Source organism: Mustelus asterias, chromosome 9 (genome assembly GCF_964213995.1).
Source record: "Mustelus asterias chromosome 9, sMusAst1.hap1.1, whole genome shotgun sequence".
NCBI lineage: Eukaryota > Metazoa > Chordata > Chondrichthyes > Carcharhiniformes > Triakidae > Mustelus > Mustelus asterias.
In genome coordinates this window covers 77,547,230-77,569,238 of record NC_135809.1, presented here as the reverse complement: position 1 = coordinate 77,569,238, position 22,009 = coordinate 77,547,230, and the positions used below count along the sequence as shown (strand labels likewise).

The 22,009-nt window shown below is 61.9% G+C and overlaps 1 protein-coding gene across 2 annotated transcripts in view; it reads right to left on the bottom strand.

Moving 5' to 3' along the window:
* Positions 1-22,009, bottom strand: part of pdhx (pyruvate dehydrogenase complex component X) — a 285,318-nt gene that overhangs the window by 95,227 nt on the left and 168,082 nt on the right. The window lies entirely within an intron of this gene.

The following is a 22,009-nucleotide window of genomic DNA, read 5'->3' as shown; positions in this document are numbered from 1 at the left end:
GGAGAGAGCGCACGAGAGAGAGAGCGCACGAGAGAGAGAGAGCGCACGAGAGAGAGAGAGCGCACGAGAGAGAGAGCGCACGAGAGAGAGCGCACGAGAGAGAGAGAGCGCACGAGAGAGAGAGAGCGCCCGAGAGAGAGAGAGCGCACCAGAGAGAGAGCGCACCAGAGAGAGAGCGCACGAGAGAGAGAGCGCACGAGAGAGAGAGCGTACGAGAGAGAGAGAGAGGGCGCATAAGAGAGAGAGAGAGGGCGCACGAGAGAGAGAGGGCGCACGAGAGAGAGAGAGCGCACGAAAGAGAGAGAGCGCACGAGAGAGAGGGAGCACGAGAGAGAGAGAGCGCACGAGAGAGAGAGAGAGGGCGCACGAGAGAGAGAGAGAGGGCGCACGAGAGAGAGAGCGCACGAGAGAGAGAGCGCACGAGAGAGAGAGAGAGAGCGCAGGTGAGAGAGATAGCGCACGAGAGAGAGAGCGCACGAGAGAGAGCGCACGAGAGAGAGAGCGCACGAGAGAGAGAGCGCACGAGAGAGAGAGCGCACGAGAGAGAGCGCACGAGAGAGAGCGCACGAGAGAGAGAGCGCACGAGAGAGAGAGCGCACGAGAGAGAGAGCGCACGAGAGAGAGAGAGCGCACCAGAGAGAGAGCGCACAAGAGCGAGAGAGCGCACGAGGGAGAGAGAGCGCACGAGGGAAAGAGAGCGCACGAGGGAAAGAGAGCGCACGAGGGAGAGAGAGCGCACGAGGGAGAGAGAGCGCACGAGGGAGAGAGAGCGCACGAGGGAGAGAGAGCGCACGAGGGAGAGGGAGCGCAGGAGGGAGAGGGAGCGCACGAGGGAGAGAGAGAGCGCACGAAAGAGAGCGCACGAGAGAGAGAGCGCACGAGAGAGAGTGCACGAGAGAGAGAGCGCACGAGAGAGAGAGAGCGCACGAGAGAGAGAGAACGCACGAGAGAGAGAGAACGCACGAGACAGAGAGAACGCACGAGACAGAGAGAGCGCACGAGAGAGAAAGCGCACGAGAGAGAGAGCGCACGAGAGAGCGCACGAGAGAGAGCGCATGAGAGAGAGCGCACGAGAGAGAGAGAGCGCACGAGAGAGAGGGCGCACGAGAGAGAGAGCGCACGAGAGAGAGAGAGCACACGAGAGAGAGCGCACGAGAGAGAGAAAGCGCACGAGAGGGAGAGAGCGCACGAGAGAGAGAGCGCACGAGAGAGAGAGAGCGCACGAGAGAGAGAGCGCACGAGAGAGAGAGAGCGCACGAGAGAGAGAGAGCGCACGAGAGACAGAGAGCGCACGAGAGACAGAGAGCGCACGAGAGACAGAGAGCGCACGAGAGAGACAGAGAGCGCACGAGAGAGAGAGAGCGCACGAGAGACAGAGAGCGCACGAGAGACAGAGAGCGCACGAGAGACAGAGAGCGCACGAGGGACAGAGAGCGCACGAGGGACAGAGAGCGCACGAGGGACAGAGAGCGCACGAGGGACAGAGAGCGCACGAGGGACAGAGAGCGCACGAGAGACAGAGAGCGCACGAGAGACAGAGAGCGCACGAGAGACAGAGAGCGCACGAGAGACAGAGAGCGCACGAGAGAGCGAGCACACGAGAGAGAGCGAGCGCACGAGAGAGAGCGAGCGCACGAGAGAGAGCGAGCGCACGAGAGAGAGCGAGCGCACGAGAGAGAGCGAGCGCATGAGAGAGAGCGAGCGCACGAGAGAGAGCGCACGAGAGAGCGCACGAGAGAGATAGAGCGCACGAGAGAGAGCGCACGAGAGAGTGAGCGCACGAGAGAGAGAGCGCACGAGAGAGAGAGCGCACGAGAGAGAGAGAGCGCACGAGAGAGAGAGCACGAGAGAGAGCGCACGAGAGAGAGCGCACGAGAGAGAGAGCGCACGAGAGGGAGATACATCACGAGAGGGAGAGAGAGCACGAGAGGGAGAGAGAGCACGAGAGAGAGAGAGCGCACGAGAGAGAGGGCAGGAGAGAGTGCACGAGAGAGAGAGTGCACGAGAGAGAGCGCACGAGAGAGAGAGAGCGCACGAGAGAGAGAGAGAGAGCGCACGAGAGAGAGCGCACGAGAGAGAGAGCGCACGAGAGAGAGAGCGCACGAGAGAGAGAGCGCACGAGAGAGAGAGCGCACGAGAGAGAGGGCGCACGAGAGAGAGGGCGCACGAGAGAGAGAGAGAGGGCGCACGAGAGAGAGAGAGAGAGAGTGCACGAGAGAGAGAGCGCACGAGAGAGAGCGAGCGCACGAGAGAGAGAGCGCACGAGAGACAGAGAGCGCACGAGAGACTGAGAGCGCACGAGAGACTGAGAGCGCACGAGAGACTGAGAGCGCACGAGAGACTGAGAGCGCACGAGAGACTGAGAGCGCACGAGAGACAGAGAGCGCACGAGAGACTGAGAGCGCACGAGAGACTGAGAGCGCACGAGAGACTGAGAGGGCACGAGAGACAGAGAGCGCACGAGAGACAGAGAGCGCACGAGAGACAGAGAGCGCACGAGACAGAGAGCGCACGAGACAGAGAGCGCACGAGACAGAGAGCGCACGAGACAGAGAGCACACGAGACAGAGAGCGCACGAGAGACTGAGAGCGCACGAGAGACAGAGAGCGCACGAGAGACAGAGAGCGCACGAGAGACAGAGAGCGCACGAGAGACAGAGAGCGCACGAGAGACAGAGAGTGCACGATAGACAGAGAGCGCACGAGACAGAGAGCGCACGAGACAGAGAGCGCACGAGACAGAGAGCACACGAGACAGAGAGCGCACGAGAGACTGAGAGTGCACGAGAGACAGAGAGCGCACGAGAGGCAGAGAGCGCACGAGAGACAGAGAGCGCACGAGAGACAGAGAGCGCACGAGACAGAGAGCGCACGAGACAGAGAGCGCACGAGACAGAGAGCGCACGAGACAGAGAGCGCACGAGACAGAGAGCACACGAGACAGAGAGCGCACGAGAGACTGAGAGTGCACGAGAGACTGAGAGCGCACGAGAGACAGAGAGCGCACGAGAGACAGAGAGCGCACGAGAGTGAGCCCACGAGAGAGAGCGAGCGCACGAGAGAGAGCGAGCGCACGAGAGAGAACGAGCGCACGAGAGAGAGCGAGCGCACGAGAGAGAGCGAGCGCACGAGAGAGAGCGAGCGCACGAGAGAGAGCGAGCGCACGAGAGAGAGTGCACGAGAGAGAGCGCACGAGAGATAGAGAGCGCACGAGAGAGAGAGAGAGCGCATGAGAGAGAGAGAGAGCGCACGAGAGAGAGAGCGCACGAGAGAGAGAGAGCGCACGAGAGAGAGAGAGCGCACGAGAGAGAGAGGGCGCACGAGAGTGAGAGGGCGCACGAGAGAGAGTGAGAGGGCGCACGAGAGAGAGAGAGAGAGAGCGCACGAGAGAGAGAGCGCACGAGAGAGAGAGCGCGCAGGTGAGAGAGATAGCGCACGAGAGAGATAGCGCACGAGAGAGAGAGAGCGCACGAGAGAGAGAGCGCACGAGAGAGAGAGCGCACGAGAGAGAGAGCGCACGAGAGAGAGAGCGCACGAGAGAGAGAGCGCACGAGAGAGAGAGCGCACGAGAGAGAGCGCACGAGAGAGAGCGCACGAGAGAGCGCACGAGAGAGAGAGCGCACGAGAGAGAGAGCGCACGAGAGAGAGCGCACGAGAGAGAGAGAGCGCACGAGAGAGGGAGAGCGCACGAGAGAGAGCGCACGAGAGAGAGAGAGCGCACGAGAGAGAGAGAGCGCACGAGAGAGAGAGCGCACGAGAGGGTGAGAGCGCACGAGAGAGAGAGCGCACGAGAGAGAGAGCGCACGAGAGAGAGAGCGCATGAGAGAGAGAGAGCGCACGAGAGAGAGAGAGCGCACGAGAGAGAGAGAGCGCACGAGAGAGAGAGAGCGCACGAGAGAGAGCGCACGAGAGAGAGAGAGCGCACGAGAGAGACAGAGAGCGCACGAGAGAGACAGAGAGCGCACGAGAGACAGAGAGCGCACGAGAGACAGAGAGCGCACGAGAGACAGAGAGCGCACGAGAGACAGAGAGCGCACGAGAGACAGAGAGCGCACGAGAGACAGAGAGCACACGAGAGTGAGCACACGAGAGAGAGCGAGCGCACGAGAGAGAGCGAGCGCACGAGAGAGAACGAGCGCACGAGAGAGAGATAGCGCACGAGAGAGAGAGCGCACGAGAGAGAGCGCACAAGAGAGAGAGCGCACGAGAGAGAGAGCGCACGAGAGAGAGAGCGCACGAGAGAGAGCGCACGAGAGAGAGCGCACGAGAGAGAGAGCGCACGAGAGAGAGAGCGCACGAGAGAGAGAGCGCACGAGAGAGAGAGAGCGCACCAGAGAGAGAGCGCACAAGAGCGAGAGAGCGCACGAGGGAGAGAGAGCGCACGAGGGAAAGAGAGCGCACGAGGGAAAGAGAGCGCACGAGGGAGAGAGAGCGCACGAGGGAGAGAGAGCGCACGAGGGAGAGAGAGCGCACGAGGGAGAGAGAGCGCACGAGGGAGAGGGAGCGCAGGAGGGAGAGGGAGCGCACGAGGGAGAGAGAGAGCGCACGAAAGAGAGCGCACGAGAGAGAGAGCGCACGAGAGAGAGTGCACGAGAGAGAGAGCGCACGAGAGAGAGAGAGCGCACGAGAGAGAGAGAACGCACGAGAGAGAGAGAACGCACGAGACAGAGAGAACGCACGAGACAGAGAGAGCGCACGAGAGAGAAAGCGCACGAGAGAGAGAGCGCACGAGAGAGCGCACGAGAGAGAGCGCATGAGAGAGAGCGCACGAGAGAGAGAGAGCGCACGAGAGAGAGGGCGCACGAGAGAGAGAGCGCACGAGAGAGAGAGAGCACACGAGAGAGAGCGCACGAGAGAGAGAAAGCGCACGAGAGGGAGAGAGCGCACGAGAGAGAGAGCGCACGAGAGAGAGAGAGCGCACGAGAGAGAGAGCGCACGAGAGAGAGAGAGCGCACGAGAGAGAGAGAGCGCACGAGAGACAGAGAGCGCACGAGAGACAGAGAGCGCACGAGAGACAGAGAGCGCACGAGAGAGACAGAGAGCGCACGAGAGAGAGAGAGCGCACGAGAGACAGAGAGCGCACGAGAGACAGAGAGCGCACGAGGGACAGAGAGCGCACGAGGGACAGAGAGCGCACGAGGGACAGAGAGCGCACGAGGGACAGAGAGCGCACGAGAGACAGAGAGCGCACGAGAGACAGAGAGCGCACGAGAGACAGAGAGCGCACGAGAGACAGAGAGCGCACGAGAGACAGAGAGCGCACGAGAGAGCGAGCACACGAGAGAGAGCGAGCGCACGAGAGAGAGCGAGCGCACGAGAGAGAGCGAGCGCACGAGAGAGAGCGAGCGCACGAGAGAGAGCGAGCGCATGAGAGAGAGCGAGCGCACGAGAGAGAGCGCACGAGAGAGAGAGCGCACGAGAGAGATAGAGCGCACGAGAGAGAGCGCACGAGAGAGTGAGCGCACGAGAGAGAGAGCGCACGAGAGAGAGAGCGCACGAGAGAGAGAGAGCGCACGAGAGAGAGAGCACGAGAGAGAGCGCACGAGAGAGAGCGCACGAGAGAGAGAGCGCACGAGAGGGAGATACATCACGAGAGGGAGAGAGAGCACGAGAGGGAGAGAGAGCACGAGAGAGAGAGAGCGCACGAGAGAGAGGGCAGGAGAGAGTGCACGAGAGAGAGAGTGCACGAGAGAGAGCGCACGAGAGAGAGAGAGCGCACGAGAGAGAGAGAGAGAGCGCACGAGAGAGAGCGCACGAGAGAGAGAGCGCACGAGAGAGAGAGCGCACGAGAGAGAGAGCGCACGAGAGAGAGAGCGCACGAGAGAGAGAGCGCACGAGAGAGAGGGCGCACGAGAGAGAGAGAGAGGGCGCACGAGAGAGAGAGAGAGAGAGTGCACGAGAGAGAGAGCGCACGAGAGAGAGCGAGCGCACGAGAGAGAGAGCGCACGAGAGACAGAGAGCGCACGAGAGACAGAGAGCGCACGAGAGACTGAGAGCGCACGAGAGACTGAGAGCGCACGAGAGACTGAGAGCGCACGAGAGACTGAGAGCGCACGAGAGACAGAGAGCGCACGAGAGACTGAGAGCGCACGAGAGACTGAGAGCGCACGAGAGACTGAGAGGGCACGAGAGACAGAGAGCGCACGAGAGACAGAGAGCGCACGAGAGACAGAGAGCGCACGAGAGACAGAGAGCGCACGAGACAGAGAGCGCACGAGACAGAGAGCGCACGAGACAGAGAGCGCACGAGACAGAGAGCACACGAGACAGAGAGCGCACGAGAGACTGAGAGCGCACGAGAGACAGAGAGCGCACGAGAGACAGAGAGCGCACGAGAGACAGAGAGCGCACGAGAGACAGAGAGCGCACGAGAGACAGAGAGTGCACGATAGACAGAGAGCGCACGAGACAGAGAGCGCACGAGACAGAGAGCGCACGAGACAGAGAGCACACGAGACAGAGAGCGCACGAGAGACTGAGAGTGCACGAGAGACAGAGAGCGCACGAGAGGCAGAGAGCGCACGAGAGACAGAGAGCGCACGAGAGACAGAGAGCGCACGAGACAGAGAGCGCACGAGACAGAGAGCGCACGAGACAGAGAGCGCACGAGACAGAGAGCGCACGAGACAGAGAGCACACGAGACAGAGAGCGCACGAGAGACTGAGAGTGCACGAGAGACTGAGAGCGCACGAGAGACAGAGAGCGCACGAGAGACAGAGAGCGCACGAGAGTGAGCCCACGAGAGAGAGCGAGCGCACGAGAGAGAGCGAGCGCACGAGAGAGAACGAGCGCACGAGAGAGAGCGAGCGCACGAGAGAGAGCGAGCGCACGAGAGAGAGCGAGCGCACGAGAGAGAGCGAGCGCACGAGAGAGAGTGCACGAGAGAGAGCGCACGAGAGATAGAGAGCGCACGAGAGAGAGAGAGAGCGCATGAGAGAGAGAGAGAGCGCACGAGAGAGAGAGCGCACGAGAGAGAGAGAGCGCACGAGAGAGAGAGAGCGCACGAGAGAGAGAGGGCGCACGAGAGTGAGAGGGCGCACGAGAGAGAGTGAGAGGGCGCACGAGAGAGAGAGAGAGAGAGCGCACGAGAGAGAGAGCGCACGAGAGAGAGAGCGCGCAGGTGAGAGAGATAGCGCACGAGAGAGATAGCGCACGAGAGAGAGAGAGCGCACGAGAGAGAGAGCGCACGAGAGAGAGAGCGCACGAGAGAGAGAGCGCACGAGAGAGAGAGCGCACGAGAGAGAGAGCGCACGAGAGAGAGCGCACGAGAGAGAGCGCACGAGAGAGCGCACGAGAGAGAGAGCGCACGAGAGAGAGAGCGCACGAGAGAGAGCGCACGAGAGAGAGAGAGCGCACGAGAGAGAGAGAGCGCACGAGAGAGAGCGCACGAGAGAGAGAGAGCGCACGAGAGAGAGAGAGCGCACGAGAGAGAGAGCGCACGAGAGGGTGAGAGCGCACGAGAGAGAGAGCGCACGAGAGAGAGAGCGCACGAGAGAGAGAGCGCATGAGAGAGAGAGAGCGCACGAGAGAGAGAGAGCGCACGAGAGAGAGAGAGCGCACGAGAGAGAGAGAGCGCACGAGAGAGAGCGCACGAGAGAGAGAGAGCGCACGAGAGAGACAGAGAGCGCACGAGAGAGACAGAGAGCGCACGAGAGACAGAGAGCGCACGAGAGACAGAGAGCGCACGAGAGACAGAGAGCGCACGAGAGACAGAGAGCGCACGAGAGACAGAGAGCGCACGAGAGACAGAGAGCGCACGAGAGACAGAGAGCACACGAGAGTGAGCACACGAGAGAGAGCGAGCGCACGAGAGAGAGCGAGCGCACGAGAGAGAACGAGCGCACGAGAGAGAGCGAGCGCACGAGAGAGAGCGAGCGCACGAGAGAGAGCGAGCGCACGAGAGAGAGCGAGCGCACGAGAGAGAGCAAGCGCACGAGAGAGAGCAAGCGCACGAGAGAGAGTGCACGAGAGAGAGCGCACGAGAGATAGAGAGCGCACGAGAGAGAGAGAGAGCGCATGAGAGAGAGAGAGAGCGCACGAGAGAGAGAGCGCACGAGAGAGAGAGAGAGCGCACGAGAGAGAGAGAGCGCACGAGAGAGAGAGGGCGCACGAGAGTGAGAGGGCGCACGAGAGAGAGTGAGAGGGCGCACGAGAGAGAGAGAGAGCGCACGAGAGAGAGAGCGCACGAGAGAGAGAGCGCACGAGAGAGAGAGAGCGCAGGTGAGAGAGATAGCGCACGAGAGAGATAGCGCACGAGAGAGAGAGCGCACGAGAGAGAGAGCGCACGAGAGAGAGAGCGCACGAGAGAGAGAGCGCACGAGAGAGAGAGCGCACGAGAGAGCGCACGAGAGAGAGCGCACGAGAGAGCGCACGAGAGAGAGAGCGCACGAGAGAGAGAGCGCACGAGAGAGAGAGAGCGCACGAGAGAGAGAGAGCGCACGAGAGAGAGAGAGCGCACGAGAGAGAGCGCACGAGAGAGAGAGAGCGCACGAGAGAGAGAGAGCGCACGAGAGAGAGAGAGCGCACGAGAGAGAGAGAGCGCACGAGAGGGCGAGAGCGCACGAGAGAGAGAGCGCACGAGAGAGAGAGCGCACGAGAGAGAGAGCGCACGAGAGAGAGAGCGCATGAGAGAGAGCGCACGAGAGAGAGAGAGCGCACGAGAGAGAGAGAGCGCACGAGAGAGAGAGAGCGCACGAGAGAGAGAGAGCGCACGAGAGAGCGAGAGCGCACGAGAGAGACAGAGAGCGCACGAGAGAGACAGAGAGCGCACGAGAGACAGAGAGCGCACGAGAGACAGAGAGCGCACGAGAGACAGAGAGCGCACGAGAGACAGAGAGCGCACGAGAGACAGAGAGCGCACGAGAGACAGAGAGCGCACGAGAGACAGAGAGCGCACGAGAGAGCGAGCGCACGAGAGAGAGCGAGCGCACGAGAGAGAGCGAGCACACGAGAGAGAGAGAGCGCACGAGAGAGAGAGCGCACGAGAGAGAGAGCGCACGAGAGAGAGAGAGCGCACGAGAGAGAGAGCGCATGAGAGAGAGAGAGCGCACGAGAGAGAGAGCGCACGAGAGAGAGCGCACGAGAGAGAGAGCGCACGAGAGAGAGAGCGCACGAGAGAGTGAGCGCACGAGAGAGAGCGCACGAGAGAGAGAGCGCACGAGAGAGAGCGCACGAGAGAGAGCGCACGAGAGAGAGAGAGCGCACGAGAGAGAGCACGAGAGAGAGCGCACGAGAGAGAGCGCACGAGAGGGAGAGACATCACGAGAGGGAGAGAGAGCACGAGAGGGAGAGAGAGCACGAGAGGGAGAGAGCGCACGAGAGAGGGGGCAGGAGAGAGTGCACGAGAGTGCACGAGAGAGCGCACGAGAGATAGAGAGCGCACGAGAGAGAGAGCGCACGAGAGAGAGAGCGCCCGAGAGAGAGAGTGCACGAGAGAGAGTGCACGAGAGAGAGAGTGCACGAGAGAGAGGGCGCACGAGAGAGAGAGAGAGGGCGCACGAGAGAGAGAGAGCACACGAGAGAGAGAGCACACGATAGAGAGAGAGCGCAGGTGAGAGAGAGAGCGCACGAGAGAGAGAGCGCACGAGAGAGATAGCGCACGAGAGAGAGTGCACGAGAGAGAACGCACGAGAGAGAGCGCACGAGAGAGAGCGCACGAGAGAGAGAGCGCCCGAGAGAGACAGAGAGCGCAGGAGAGACAGAGAGCGCAGGAGAGAGAGAGAGCGCACGAGAGAGAGCGAGCGCACGAGAGAGAGAGCGCACGAGAGAGAGAGCGCACGAGAGACTGAGAGCGCACGAGAGACAGAGAGCGCACGAGAGACAGAGAGCGCACGAGACAGAGAGCGCACGAGACAGAGAGCGCACGAGACAGAGAGCGCACGAGACAGAGAGCGCACGAGGCAGAGAGCGCACGAGGCAGAGAGCGCACGAGGCAGAGAGCGCACGAGGCAGAGAGCGCACGAGACAGAGAGCGCACGAGAGACTGAGAGTGCACGAGAGACTGAGAGCGCACGAGAGACAGAGAGCGCACGAGAGACAGAGAGCGCACGAGGGACAGAGAGCGCACGAGAGACAGAGAGCGCACGAGAGAGTGAGCACACGAGAGAGAGCGAGCGCACGAGAGAGAGCGAGCGCACGAGAGAGAGCAAGCGCACGAGAGAGCAAGCGCACGAGAGAGCAAGCGCACGAGAGAGAGCGAGCGCACGAGAGAGAGCGAGCGCACGAGAGAGAGCGAGCGCACGAGAGAGAGAGAGCGCACGAGAGAGAGAGAGCGCACGAGAGACAGAGAGCGCACGAGAGACAGAGAGCGCACGAGAGACAGAGAGCGCACGAGAGAGACAGAGAGCGCACGAGAGACAGAGAGCGCACGAGAGACAGAGAGCGCACGAGGGACAGAGAGCGCACGAGGGACAGAGAGCGCACGAGGGACAGAGAGCGCACGAGGGACAGAGAGCGCACGAGGGACAGAGAGCGCACGAGGGACAGAGAGCGCACGAGGGACAGAGAGCGCACGAGAGACAGAGAGCGCACGAGAGACAGAGAGCGCACGAGAGACAGAGAGCGCACGAGAGACAGAGAGCGCACGAGAGAGCGAGCACACGAGAGAGAGCGAGCGCACGAGAGAGAGCGAGCGCACGAGAGAGAGCGAGCGCACGAGAGAGAGCGAGCGCACGAGAGAGAGCGAGCGCATGAGAGAGAGCGAGCGCACGAGAGAGAGCGCACGAGAGAGAGAGCGCACGAGAGAGATAGAGCGCACGAGAGAGAGCGCACGAGAGAGTGAGCGCACGAGAGAGAGAGCGCACGAGAGAGAGAGCGCACGAGAGAGAGAGAGCGCACGAGAGAGAGAGCACGAGAGAGAGCGCACGAGAGAGAGCGCACGAGAGAGAGAGCGCACGAGAGGGAGATACATCACGAGAGGGAGAGAGAGCACGAGAGGGAAAGAGAGCACGAGAGAGAGAGAGCGCACGAGAGAGAGGGCAGGAGAGAGTGCACGAGAGAGAGAGTGCACGAGAGAGAGCGCACGAGAGAGAGAGAGCGCACGAGAGAGAGAGAGAGAGCGCACGAGAGAGAGCGCACGAGAGAGAGAGCGCACGAGAGAGAGAGCGCACGAGAGAGAGAGCGCACGAGAGAGAGAGCGCACGAGAGAGAGGGCGCACGAGAGAGAGGGCGCACGAGAGAGAGAGAGAGGGCGCACGAGAGAGAGAGAGAGAGAGTGCACGAGAGAGAGAGCGCACGAGAGAGAGCGAGCGCACGAGAGAGAGAGCGCACGAGAGACAGAGAGCGCACGAGAGACAGAGAGCGCACGAGAGACTGAGAGCGCACGAGAGACTGAGAGCGCACGAGAGACTGAGAGCGCACGAGAGACTGAGAGCGCACGAGAGACAGAGAGCGCACGAGAGACTGAGAGCGCACGAGAGACTGAGAGCGCACGAGAGACTGAGAGGGCACGAGAGACAGAGAGCGCACGAGAGACAGAGAGCGCACGAGAGACAGAGAGCGCACGAGAGACAGAGAGCGCACGAGACAGAGAGCGCACGAGACAGAGAGCGCACGAGACAGAGAGCGCACGAGACAGAGAGCACACGAGACAGAGAGCGCACGAGAGACTGAGAGCGCACGAGAGACAGAGAGCGCACGAGAGACAGAGAGCGCACGAGAGACAGAGAGCGCACGAGAGACAGAGAGCGCACGAGAGACAGAGAGTGCACGATAGACAGAGAGCGCACGAGACAGAGAGCGCACGAGACAGAGAGCGCACGAGACAGAGAGCACACGAGACAGAGAGCGCACGAGAGACTGAGAGTGCACGAGAGACAGAGAGCGCACGAGAGGCAGAGAGCGCACGAGAGACAGAGAGCGCACGAGAGACAGAGAGCGCACGAGACAGAGAGCGCACGAGACAGAGAGCGCACGAGACAGAGAGCGCACGAGACAGAGAGCACACGAGACAGAGAGCGCACGAGAGACTGAGAGCGCACGAGAGACAGAGAGCGCACGAGAGACAGAGAGCGCACGAGAGTGAGCCCACGAGAGAGAGCGAGCGCACGAGAGAGAGCGAGCGCACGAGAGAGAGCGAGCGCACGAGAGAGAGCGAGCGCACGAGAGAGAGCGAGCGCACGAGAGAGAGCGAGCGCACGAGAGAGAGCGAGCGCACGAGAGAGAGCGAGCGCACGAGAGAGAGCGAGCGCACGAGAGAGAGCGCACGAGAGAGAGAGAGAGCGCATGAGAGAGAGAGAGAGCGCACGAGAGAGAGAGCGCACGAGAGAGAGAGAGCGCACGAGAGAGAGAGGGCGCACGAGAGTGAGAGGGCGCACGAGAGAGAGTGAGAGGGCGCACGAGAGAGAGAGAGAGAGAGCGCACGAGAGAGAGAGCGCACGAGAGAGAGAGCGCGCAGGTGAGAGAGATAGCGCACGAGAGAGATAGCGCACGAGAGAGAGAGAGCGCACGAGAGAGAGAGCGCACGAGAGAGAGAGCGCACGAGAGAGAGAGCGCACGAGAGAGAGAGCGCACGAGAGAGAGAGCGCACGAGAGAGAGAGCGCACGAGAGAGAGAGCGCACGAGAGAGAGCGCACGAGAGAGAGCGCACGAGAGAGCGCACGAGAGAGAGAGCGCACGAGAGAGAGAGCGCACGAGAGAGAGAGCGCACGAGAGAGAGAGAGCGCACGAGAGAGAGAGAGCGCACGAGAGAGAGAGAGCGCACGAGAGAGAGCGCACGAGAGAGAGAGAGCGCACGAGAGAGAGAGAGCGCACGAGAGAGAGAGCGCACGAGAGGGTGAGAGCGCACGAGAGAGAGAGCGCACGAGAGAGAGAGCGCACGAGAGAGAGAGCGCATGAGAGAGAGAGAGCGCACGAGAGAGAGAGAGCGCACGAGAGAGAGAGAGCGCACGAGAGAGAGCGCACGAGAGAGAGAGAGCGCACGAGAGAGACAGAGAGCGCACGAGAGAGACAGAGAGCGCACGAGAGACAGAGAGCGCACGAGAGACAGAGAGCGCACGAGAGACAGAGAGCGCACGAGAGACAGAGAGCACACGAGAGTGAGCACACGAGAGAGAGCGAGCGCACGAGAGAGAGCGAGCGCACGAGAGAGAACGAGCGCACGAGAGAGAGCGAGCGCACGAGAGAGAGCGAGCGCACGAGAGAGAGCGAGCGCACGAGAGAGAGCGAGCGCACGAGAGAGAGCAAGCGCACGAGAGAGAGCAAGCGCACGAGAGAGAGCAAGCGCACGAGAGAGAGTGCACGAGAGAGAGCGCACGAGAGATAGAGAGCGCACGAGAGAGAGAGAGAGCGCATGAGAGAGAGAGAGAGCGCACGAGAGAGAGAGCGCACGAGAGAGAGAGAGAGAGAGCGCACGAGAGAGAGAGAGCGCACGAGAGAGAGAGGGCGCACGAGAGTGAGAGGGCGGACGAGAGAGAGTGAGAGGGCGCACGAGAGAGAGAGAGCGCACGAGAGAGAGAGCGCACGAGAGAGAGAGCGCACGAGAGAGAGAGAGCGCAGGTGAGAGAGATAGCGCACGAGAGAGATAGCGCACGAGAGAGAGAGAGCGCACGAGAGAGAGAGCGCACGAGAGAGAGAGCGCACGAGAGAGAGAGCGCACGAGAGAGAGAGCGCACGAGAGAGAGAGCGCACGAGAGAGAGAGCGCACGAGAGAGAGAGCGCACGAGAGAGAGAGCGCACGAGAGAGAGAGCGCACGAGAGAGCGCACGAGAGAGAGCGCACGAGAGAGAGAGCGCACGAGAGAGAGAGCGCACGAGAGAGAGAGAGCGCACGAGAGAGAGAGAGCGCACGAGAGAGAGAGAGCGCACGAGAGAGAGAGAGCGCACGAGAGAGAGAGAGCGCACGAGAGAGAGAGAGCGCACGAGAGGGCGAGAGCGCACGAGAGAGAGAGCGCACGAGAGAGAGAGCGCACGAGAGAGAGAGCGCACGAGAGAGAGAGCGCATGAGAGAGAGCGCACGAGAGAGAGAGAGCGCACGAGAGAGAGAGAGCGCACGAGAGAGAGAGAGCGCACGAGAGAGAGAGAGCGCACGAGAGAGCGAGAGCGCACGAGAGAGACAGAGAGCGCACGAGAGAGACAGAGAGCGCACGAGAGACAGAGAGCGCACGAGAGACAGAGAGCGCACGAGAGACAGAGAGCGCACGAGAGACAGAGAGCGCACGAGAGACAGAGAGCGCACGAGAGACAGAGAGCGCACGAGAGACAGAGAGCGCACGAGAGACAGAGAGCGCACGAGAGACAGAGAGCGCACGAGAGACAGAGAGCGCACGAGAGAGCGAGCGCACGAGAGAGAGCGAGCGCACGAGAGAGAGCGAGCGCACGAGAGAGAGCGAGCACACGAGAGAGAGAGAGCGCACGAGAGAGAGAGCGCACGAGAGAGAGAGCGCACGAGAGAGAGAGAGCGCACGAGAGAGAGAGCGCATGAGAGAGAGAGAGCACACGAGAGAGAGAGCGCACGAGAGAGAGCGCACGAGAGAGAGAGCGCACGAGAGAGAGAGCGCACGAGAGAGTGAGCGCACGAGAGAGAGCGCACGAGAGAGAGCGCACGAGAGAGAGCGCACGAGAGAGAGCGCACGAGAGAGAGAGAGCGCACGAGAGAGAGCACGAGAGAGAGCGCACGAGAGAGAGCGCACGAGAGGGAGAGACATCACGAGAGGGAGAGAGAGCACGAGAGGGAGAGAGAGCACGAGAGGGAGAGAGCGCACGAGAGAGGGGGCAGGAGAGAGTGCACGAGAGTGCACGAGAGAGCGCACGAGAGATAGAGAGCGCACGAGAGAGAGAGCGCACGAGAGAGAGAGCGCCCGAGAGAGAGAGTGCACGAGAGAGAGAGAGTGCACGAGAGAGAGAGTGCACGAGAGAGAGAGAGGGCGCACGAGAGAGAGAGAGAGGGCGCACGAGAGAGAGAGAGCACACGAGAGAGAGAGCACACGATAGAGAGAGAGCGCAGGTGAGAGAGAGAGCGCACGAGAGAGAGAGCGCACGAGAGAGATAGCGCACGAGAGAGAGTGCACGAGAGAGAACGCACGAGAGAGAGCGCACGAGAGAGAGCGCACGAGAGAGAGAGCGCCCGAGAGAGACAGAGAGCACAGGAGAGACAGAGAGCGCAGGAGAGAGAGAGAGCGCACGAGAGAGAGCGAGCGCACGAGAGAGAGAGCGCACGAGAGAGAGAGCGCACGAGAGACTGAGAGCGCACGAGAGACAGAGAGCGCACGAGACAGAGAGCGCACGAGAGACAGAGAGCGCACGAGACAGAGAGCGCACGAGACAGAGAGCGCACGAGACAGAGAGCGCACGAGACAGAGAGCGCACGAGGCAGAGAGCGCACGAGGCAGAGAGCGCACGAGGCAGAGAGCGCACGAGACAGAGAGCGCACGAGAGACTGAGAGTGCACGAGAGACTGAGAGCGCACAAGAGACAGAGAGCGCACGAGAGACAGAGAGCGCACGAGGGACAGAGAGCGCACGAGAGACAGAGAGCACACGAGAGAGTGAGCGCACGAGAGAGAGCAAGCGCACGAGAGAGAGCGAGCGCACGAGAGAGAGCAAGCGCACGAGAGAGCAAGCGCACGAGAGAGCAAGCGCACGAGAGAGAGCGAGCGCACGAGAGAGAGCGAGCGCACGAGAGAGAGCGAGCGCACGAGAGAGAGCAAGCGCACGAGAGAGAGTGCACGAGAGAGAGCGCACGAGAGATAGAGAGCGCACGAGAGAGAGAGAGAGCGCATGAGAGAGAGAGAGAGCGCATGAGAGAGAGCGCACGAGAGAGAGAGCGCACGAGAGAGAGAGCGCACGAGAGAGAGAGAGCGCACGAGAGAGAGAGAGAGGGCGCACGAGAGAGAGAGAGAGGGCGCACGAGAGAGAGAGAGAGAGCGCACGAGAGAGAGAGCGCACGAGAGAGAGCGCAGGTGAGACAGATAGCGCACGAGAGAGAGAGCGCACAAGAGAGAGAGCGCACGAGAGAGAGAGAGAGCGCACGAGAGAGAGAGCGCACGAGAGAGAGAGCGCACGAGAGAGAGAGCGCACGAGAGAGAGCGCGCACGAGAGAGAGAGCGCACGAGAGAGAGAGAGCGCACGAGAGAGAGAGAGCGCACGAGAGAGAGAGAGCGCACGAGAGAGAGAGAGCGCACGAGAGAGAGAGAGCGCACGAGAGAGAGAGAGCGCACGAGAGAGAGAGAGCGCACGAGAGAGAGAGCGCACGAGGGAGAGAGAGCGCACGAGGGAGAGAGAGCGCACGAGGGAGAGAGAGCGCACGAGGGAGAGGGAGCGCACGAGGGAGAGAGAGAGAGAGCGCACGAGAGAGAGAGCGCACGAGAGAGAGCGCACGAGAGCGAGAGAGCGCACGAGAGCGAGAGAGCGCACGAGAGAGGGAGAGAGCGCACGAGAGAGAGAGAGCGCACGAGAGCGAGAGAGCGCACGAGAGAGAGAGAGCGCACGAGAGAGAGAGAGCGCACGAGAGAGAGAGAGCGCACGAGAGAGAGCGCACGAGAGAGAACGCACGAGAGAGAGAGAACGCACGAGAGAGAGAGAACGCACGAGAGAGAGAGAACGCACGAGAGAGAGAGAACGCACGAGAGAGAGAGAACGCACGAGAGAGAGAGCGCACGAGAGAGAGCGAACGAGAGAAAGCGCACGAGAGAGAGAGCGCACGAGAGAGAGAGCGCACGAGAGAGAGAGAGCGCACGAGAGAGAGAGAGCGCACGAGAGAGAGAGCGCACGAGAGAGAGAGAGCGCACGAGAGAGAGAGAGCGCACGAGAGAGAGAGCGCACGAGAGAAAGAGAGCGCACGAGAGAGAGAGAGCGCACGAGAGAGAGAGAGCGCACGAGAGACAGAGAGCGCACGAGAGACAGAGAGCGCACGAGAGACAGAGAGCGCACGAGAGACAGAGAGCGCACGAGAGACAGAGAGCGCACGAGACAGAGAGCGCACGAGAGACAGAGAGCGCACGAGAGACAGAGAGCGCACGAGAGACAGAGAGCGCACGAGAGACAGAGAGCGCACGAGAGACAGAGAGCGCACGAGAGACAGAGAGCGCACGAGAGACAGAGAGCGCACGAGAGACAGAGAGCGCACGAGAGACAGAGAGCGCACGAGAGAGAGCGAGCGCACGAGAGAGAGCGAGCGCACGAGAGAGAGCGAGCGCACGAGAGAGATCGAGCGCACGAGAGAGATCGAGCGCACGAGAGAGATCGAGCGCACGAGAGAGAGCGAGCGCACGAGAGAGAGCGAGCGCACGAGAGAGAGCGAGCGCACGAGAGAGAGCGAGCGCACGAGAGAGAGAGAGCGCACGAGAGAGAGAGAGCGCACGAGAGAGAGAGCGCACGAGAGAGAGAGCGCACGAGAGAGAGGGCGCACGAGAGAGAGAGAGAGGGCGCACGAGAGAGAGAGAGAGAGAGCACGAGAGAGAGAGCGCACGAGAGAGAGAGAGCGCACGAGAGACAGAGAGCGCACGAGAGACAGAGAGCGCACGAGACTGAGAGCGCACGAGAGACTGAGAGCGCACGAGAGACTGAGAGCGCACGAGAGACTGAGAGCGCACGAGAGACTGAGAGCGCACGAGAGACTGAGAGCGCACGGGAGACTGAGAGCGCACGAGAGACAGAGAGCGCACGAGAGACAGAGAGCGCACGAGAGACTGAGAGTGCACGAGAGACTGAGAGCGCACGAGAGACTGAGAGCGCACGAGAGACAGAGAGCGCAGGAGAGACAGAGAGCGCACGAGAGACAGAGAGCGCACGAGAGACAGAGAGCGCACGAGACAGAGAGCGCACGAGACAGAGAGCTCACCAGACAGAGAGCGCACGAGAGACTGAGAGCGCACGAGAGACAGAGAGCGCACGAGAGACAGAGAGCGCACGAGAGACAGAGAGCGCACGATAGACAGAGAGCGCACGAGACAGAGAGCGCACGAGACAGAGAGCGCACGAGACAGAGGGGGCACGAGAGACTGAGAGTGCACGAGAGACAGAGAGCGCACGAGAGACAGAGAGCGCACGAGAGACAGAGAGCGCACGAGAGACAGAGAGCGCACGAGACAGAGAGCGTACGAGACAGAGAGCGCACGAGACAGAGAGCACACGAGACTGAGAGCGCACGAGAGACAGAGAGCGCACGAGAGACAGAGAGCGCACGAGAGACAGAGAGCGCACGAGAGACAGAGAGCGCACGAGAGTGAGCACACGAGAGAGAACGAGCGCACGAGAGAGAGCGAGCGCACGAGAGAGAGCGAGCGCACGAGAGAGAGCGAGCGCACGAGAGAGAGCGAGCGCACGAGAGAGAGCAAGCGCACGAGAGAGAGTGCACGAGAGAGAGCGCACGAGAGATAGAGAGCGCACGAGAGAGAGAGAGAGCGCATGAGAGAGAGAGAGAGCGCACGAGAGAGAGAGCGCACGAGAGAGAGAGAGAGCGCACGAGAGAGAGAGAGCGCACGAGAGAGAGAGGGCGCACGAGAGTGAGAGGGCGCACGAGAGAGAGTGAGAGGGCGCACGAGAGAGAGAGAGAGCGCACGAGAGAGAGTGCGCACGAGAGAGAGCGAGCGCAGGTGAGAGAGATAGCGCACGAGAGAGATAGCGCACGAGAGAGAGCGCACGAGAGAGAGAGCGCACGAGAGAGAGAGCGCACGAGAGAGAGAGCGCACGAGAGAGAGCGCACGAGAGAGAGAGCGCACGAGAGAGAGAGCGCACGAGAGAGAGCGCACGAGAGAGAGAGCGCACGAGAGAGAGAGCGCACGAGAGAGAGAGCGCACGAGAGAGAGAGCGCACGAGAGAGCGCACGAGAGAGAGCGCACGAGAGAGAGAGCGCACGAGAGAGAGAGAGCGCACGAGAGAGAGAGAGCGCAAGAGAGAGAGAGAGCGCACGAGAGAGAGAGAGCGCACGAGAGAGAGAGAGCGCACGAGAGAGAGAGAGCGCACGAGAGAGAGAGAGCGCACGAGAGGGCGAGAGCGCACGAGAGAGAGAGCGCACGAGAGAGAGAGCGCACGAGAGAGAGAGAGCGCACGAGAGAGAGAGAGCGCACGAGAGAGAGAGAGCGCACGAGAGAGAGAGAGCGCACGAGAGAGAGAGAGCGCACGAGAGACAGAGAGCGCACGAGAGAGACAGAGAGCGCACGAGAGACAGAGAGCGCACGAGAGACAGAGAGCGCACGAGAGACAGAGAGCGCACGAGAGACAGCGAGCGCACGAGAGACAGAGAGCGCACGAGAGACAGAGAGCGCACGAGAGACAGAGAGCGCACGAGAGACAGAGAGCGCACGAGAGACAGAGAGCGCACGAGAGACAGAGAGCGCACGAGAGACAGAGAGCGCACGAGAGAGCGAACGCACGAGAGAGAGCGAGCGCACGAGAGAGAGCGAGCACACGAGAGAGAGAGAGCGCACGAGAGAGAGAGAGCGCACGAGAGAGAGAGCGCACGAGAGAGAGAGAGCGCACGAGAGAGAGAGAGCGCACGAGAGAGAGCGCACGAGAGAGAGAGAGCGCACGAGAGAGAGCGCACGAGAGAGAGCGCACGAGAGAGAGCGCACGAGAGAGAGAGCGCACGAGAGAGAGAGCGCACGAGAGAGTGAGCGCACGAGAGAGAGAGCGCACGAGAGAGAGAGCGCACGAGAGAGAGCGCACGAGAGAGAGCGCACGAGAGAGAGAGAGCGCACGAGAGAGAGCACGAGAGAGAGCGCACGAGAGAGAGCGCACGAGAGAGAGCGCACGAGAGAGAGAGACATCACGAGAGGGAGAGAGAGCACGAGAGGGAGAGAGAGCACGAGAGAGAGAGAGCGCACGAGAGAGGGGGCAGGAGAGAGTGCACGAGAGTGCACGAGAGAGAGCGCACGAGAGATAGAGAGCGCACGAGAGAGAGAGCGCACGAGAGAGAGAGCGCCCGAGAGAGAGAGTGCACGAGAGAGAGAGAGTGCACGAGAGAGAGAGAGTGCACGAGAGAGAGAGAGGGCGCACGAGAGAGAGAGAGAGGGCGCACGAGAGAGAGAGAGCACACGAGAGAGAGAGCACACGATAGAGAGAGAGCGCAGGTGAGAGAGAGAGCGCACGAGAGAGAGAGCGCACGAGAGAGATAGCGCACGAGAGAGAGTGCACGAGAGAGAACGCACGAGAGAGAGAGCGCACGAGAGAGAGAGCGCCCGAGAGAGACAGAGAGCACAGGAGAGACAGAGAGCGCAGGAGAGAGAGAGAGCGCACGAGAGAGAGCGAGCGCACGAGAGAGAGAGCGCACGAGAGACAGAGAGCGCACGAGAGACAGAGAGCGCACGAGAGACTGAGAGCGCACGAGAGACAGAGAGCGCACGAGACAGAGAGCGCACGAGACAGAGAGCGCACGAGACAGAGAGCGCACGAGACAGAGAGCGCACGAGACAGAGAGCGCACGAGACAGAGAGCGCACGAGACAGAGAGCGCACGAGACAGAGAGCGCACGAGACAGAGAGCGCACGAGACAGAGAGCGCACGAGAGACTGAGAGTGCACGAGAGACTGAGAGCGCACGAGAGACAGAGAGCGCACGAGAGACAGAGAGCGCACGAGAGACAGAGAGCGCACGAGAGACAGAGAGCGCACGAGAGAGTGAGCACACGAGAGAGAGCAAGCGCAAGAGAGAGAGCGAGCGCACGAGAGAGAGCAAGCGCACGAGAGAGCAAGCGCACGAGAGAGCAAGCGCACGAGAGAGAGCGAGCGCACGAGAGAGAGCGAGCGCACGAGAGAGAGCAAGCGCACGAGAGAGAGTGCACGAGAGAGAGCGCACGAGAGATAGAGAGCGCACGAGAGAGAGAGAGAGCGCATGAGAGAGAGAGAGAGCGCATGAGAGAGAGAGCGCACGAGAGAGAGCGCACGAGAGAGAGAGCGCACGAGAGAGAGAGAGCGCACGAGAGAGAGAGAGAGGGCGCACGAGAGAGAGAGAGAGGGCGCACGAGAGAGAGAGAGAGGGCGCACGAGAGAGAGAGAGAGAGCGCACGAGAGAGAGAGCGCACGAGAGAGAGAGCGCACGAGAGAGAGAGAGCGCAGGTGAGACAGATAGCGCACGAGAGAGAGAGCGCACGAGAGAGAGCGCACGAGAGAGAGCGCGCACGAGAGAGAGCGCGCACGAGAGAGAGAGCGCACGAGAGAGAGAGAGCGCACGAGAGAGAGAGAGCGCACGAGAGAGAGAGAGCGCACGAGAGAGAGAGAGCGCACGAGAGAGAGAGAGCGCACGAGAGAGAGCGCACGAGGGAGAGAGAGCGCACGAGGGAGAGAGAGCGCACGAGGGAGAGAGAGCGCACGAGGGAGAGGGAGCGCACGAGGGAGAGAGAGAGAGAGCGCACGAGAGAGAGAGCGCACGAGAGAGAGCGCACGAGAGAGAGAGAGCGCACGAGAGCGAGAGAGCGCACGAGAGAGGGAGAGAGCGCACGAGAGAGAGAGCGCACGAGAGCGAGAGAGCGCACGAGAGAGAGAGAGCGCACGAGAGAGAGAGAGCGCACGAGAGAGAGAGAGCGCACGAGAGAGAGAGAGCGCACGAGAGAGAACGCACGAGAGAGAGAGAACGCACAAGAGAGAGAGAACGCACGAGAGAGAGAGAACGCACGAGAGAGAGAGCGCACGAGAGAGAGCGAACGAGAGAGAGAAAGCGCACGAGAGAGAGAGCGCACGAGAGAGAGAGAGCGCACGAGAGAGAGAGCGCACGAGAGAGAGAGAGCGCACGAGAGAGAGAGAGCGCACGAGAGAGAGAGAGCGCACGAGAGAGAGAGAGCACGAGAGAAAGAGAGCACGAGAGAAAGAGAGCACGAGAGAGAGAGAGCGCACGAGAGAGAGAGCGCACGAGAGACAGAGAGCGCACGAGAGACAGAGAGCGCACGAGAGACAGAGAGCGCACGAGAGACAGAGAGCGCACGAGAGACAGAGAGCGCACGAGAGACAGAGAGCGCACGAGACAGAGAGCGCACGAGACAGAGAGCGCACGAGAGACAGAGAGCGCACGAGAGACAGAGAGCGCACGAGAGACAGAGAGCGCACGAGAGACAGAGAGCGCACGAGAGAGAGCGAGCGCAC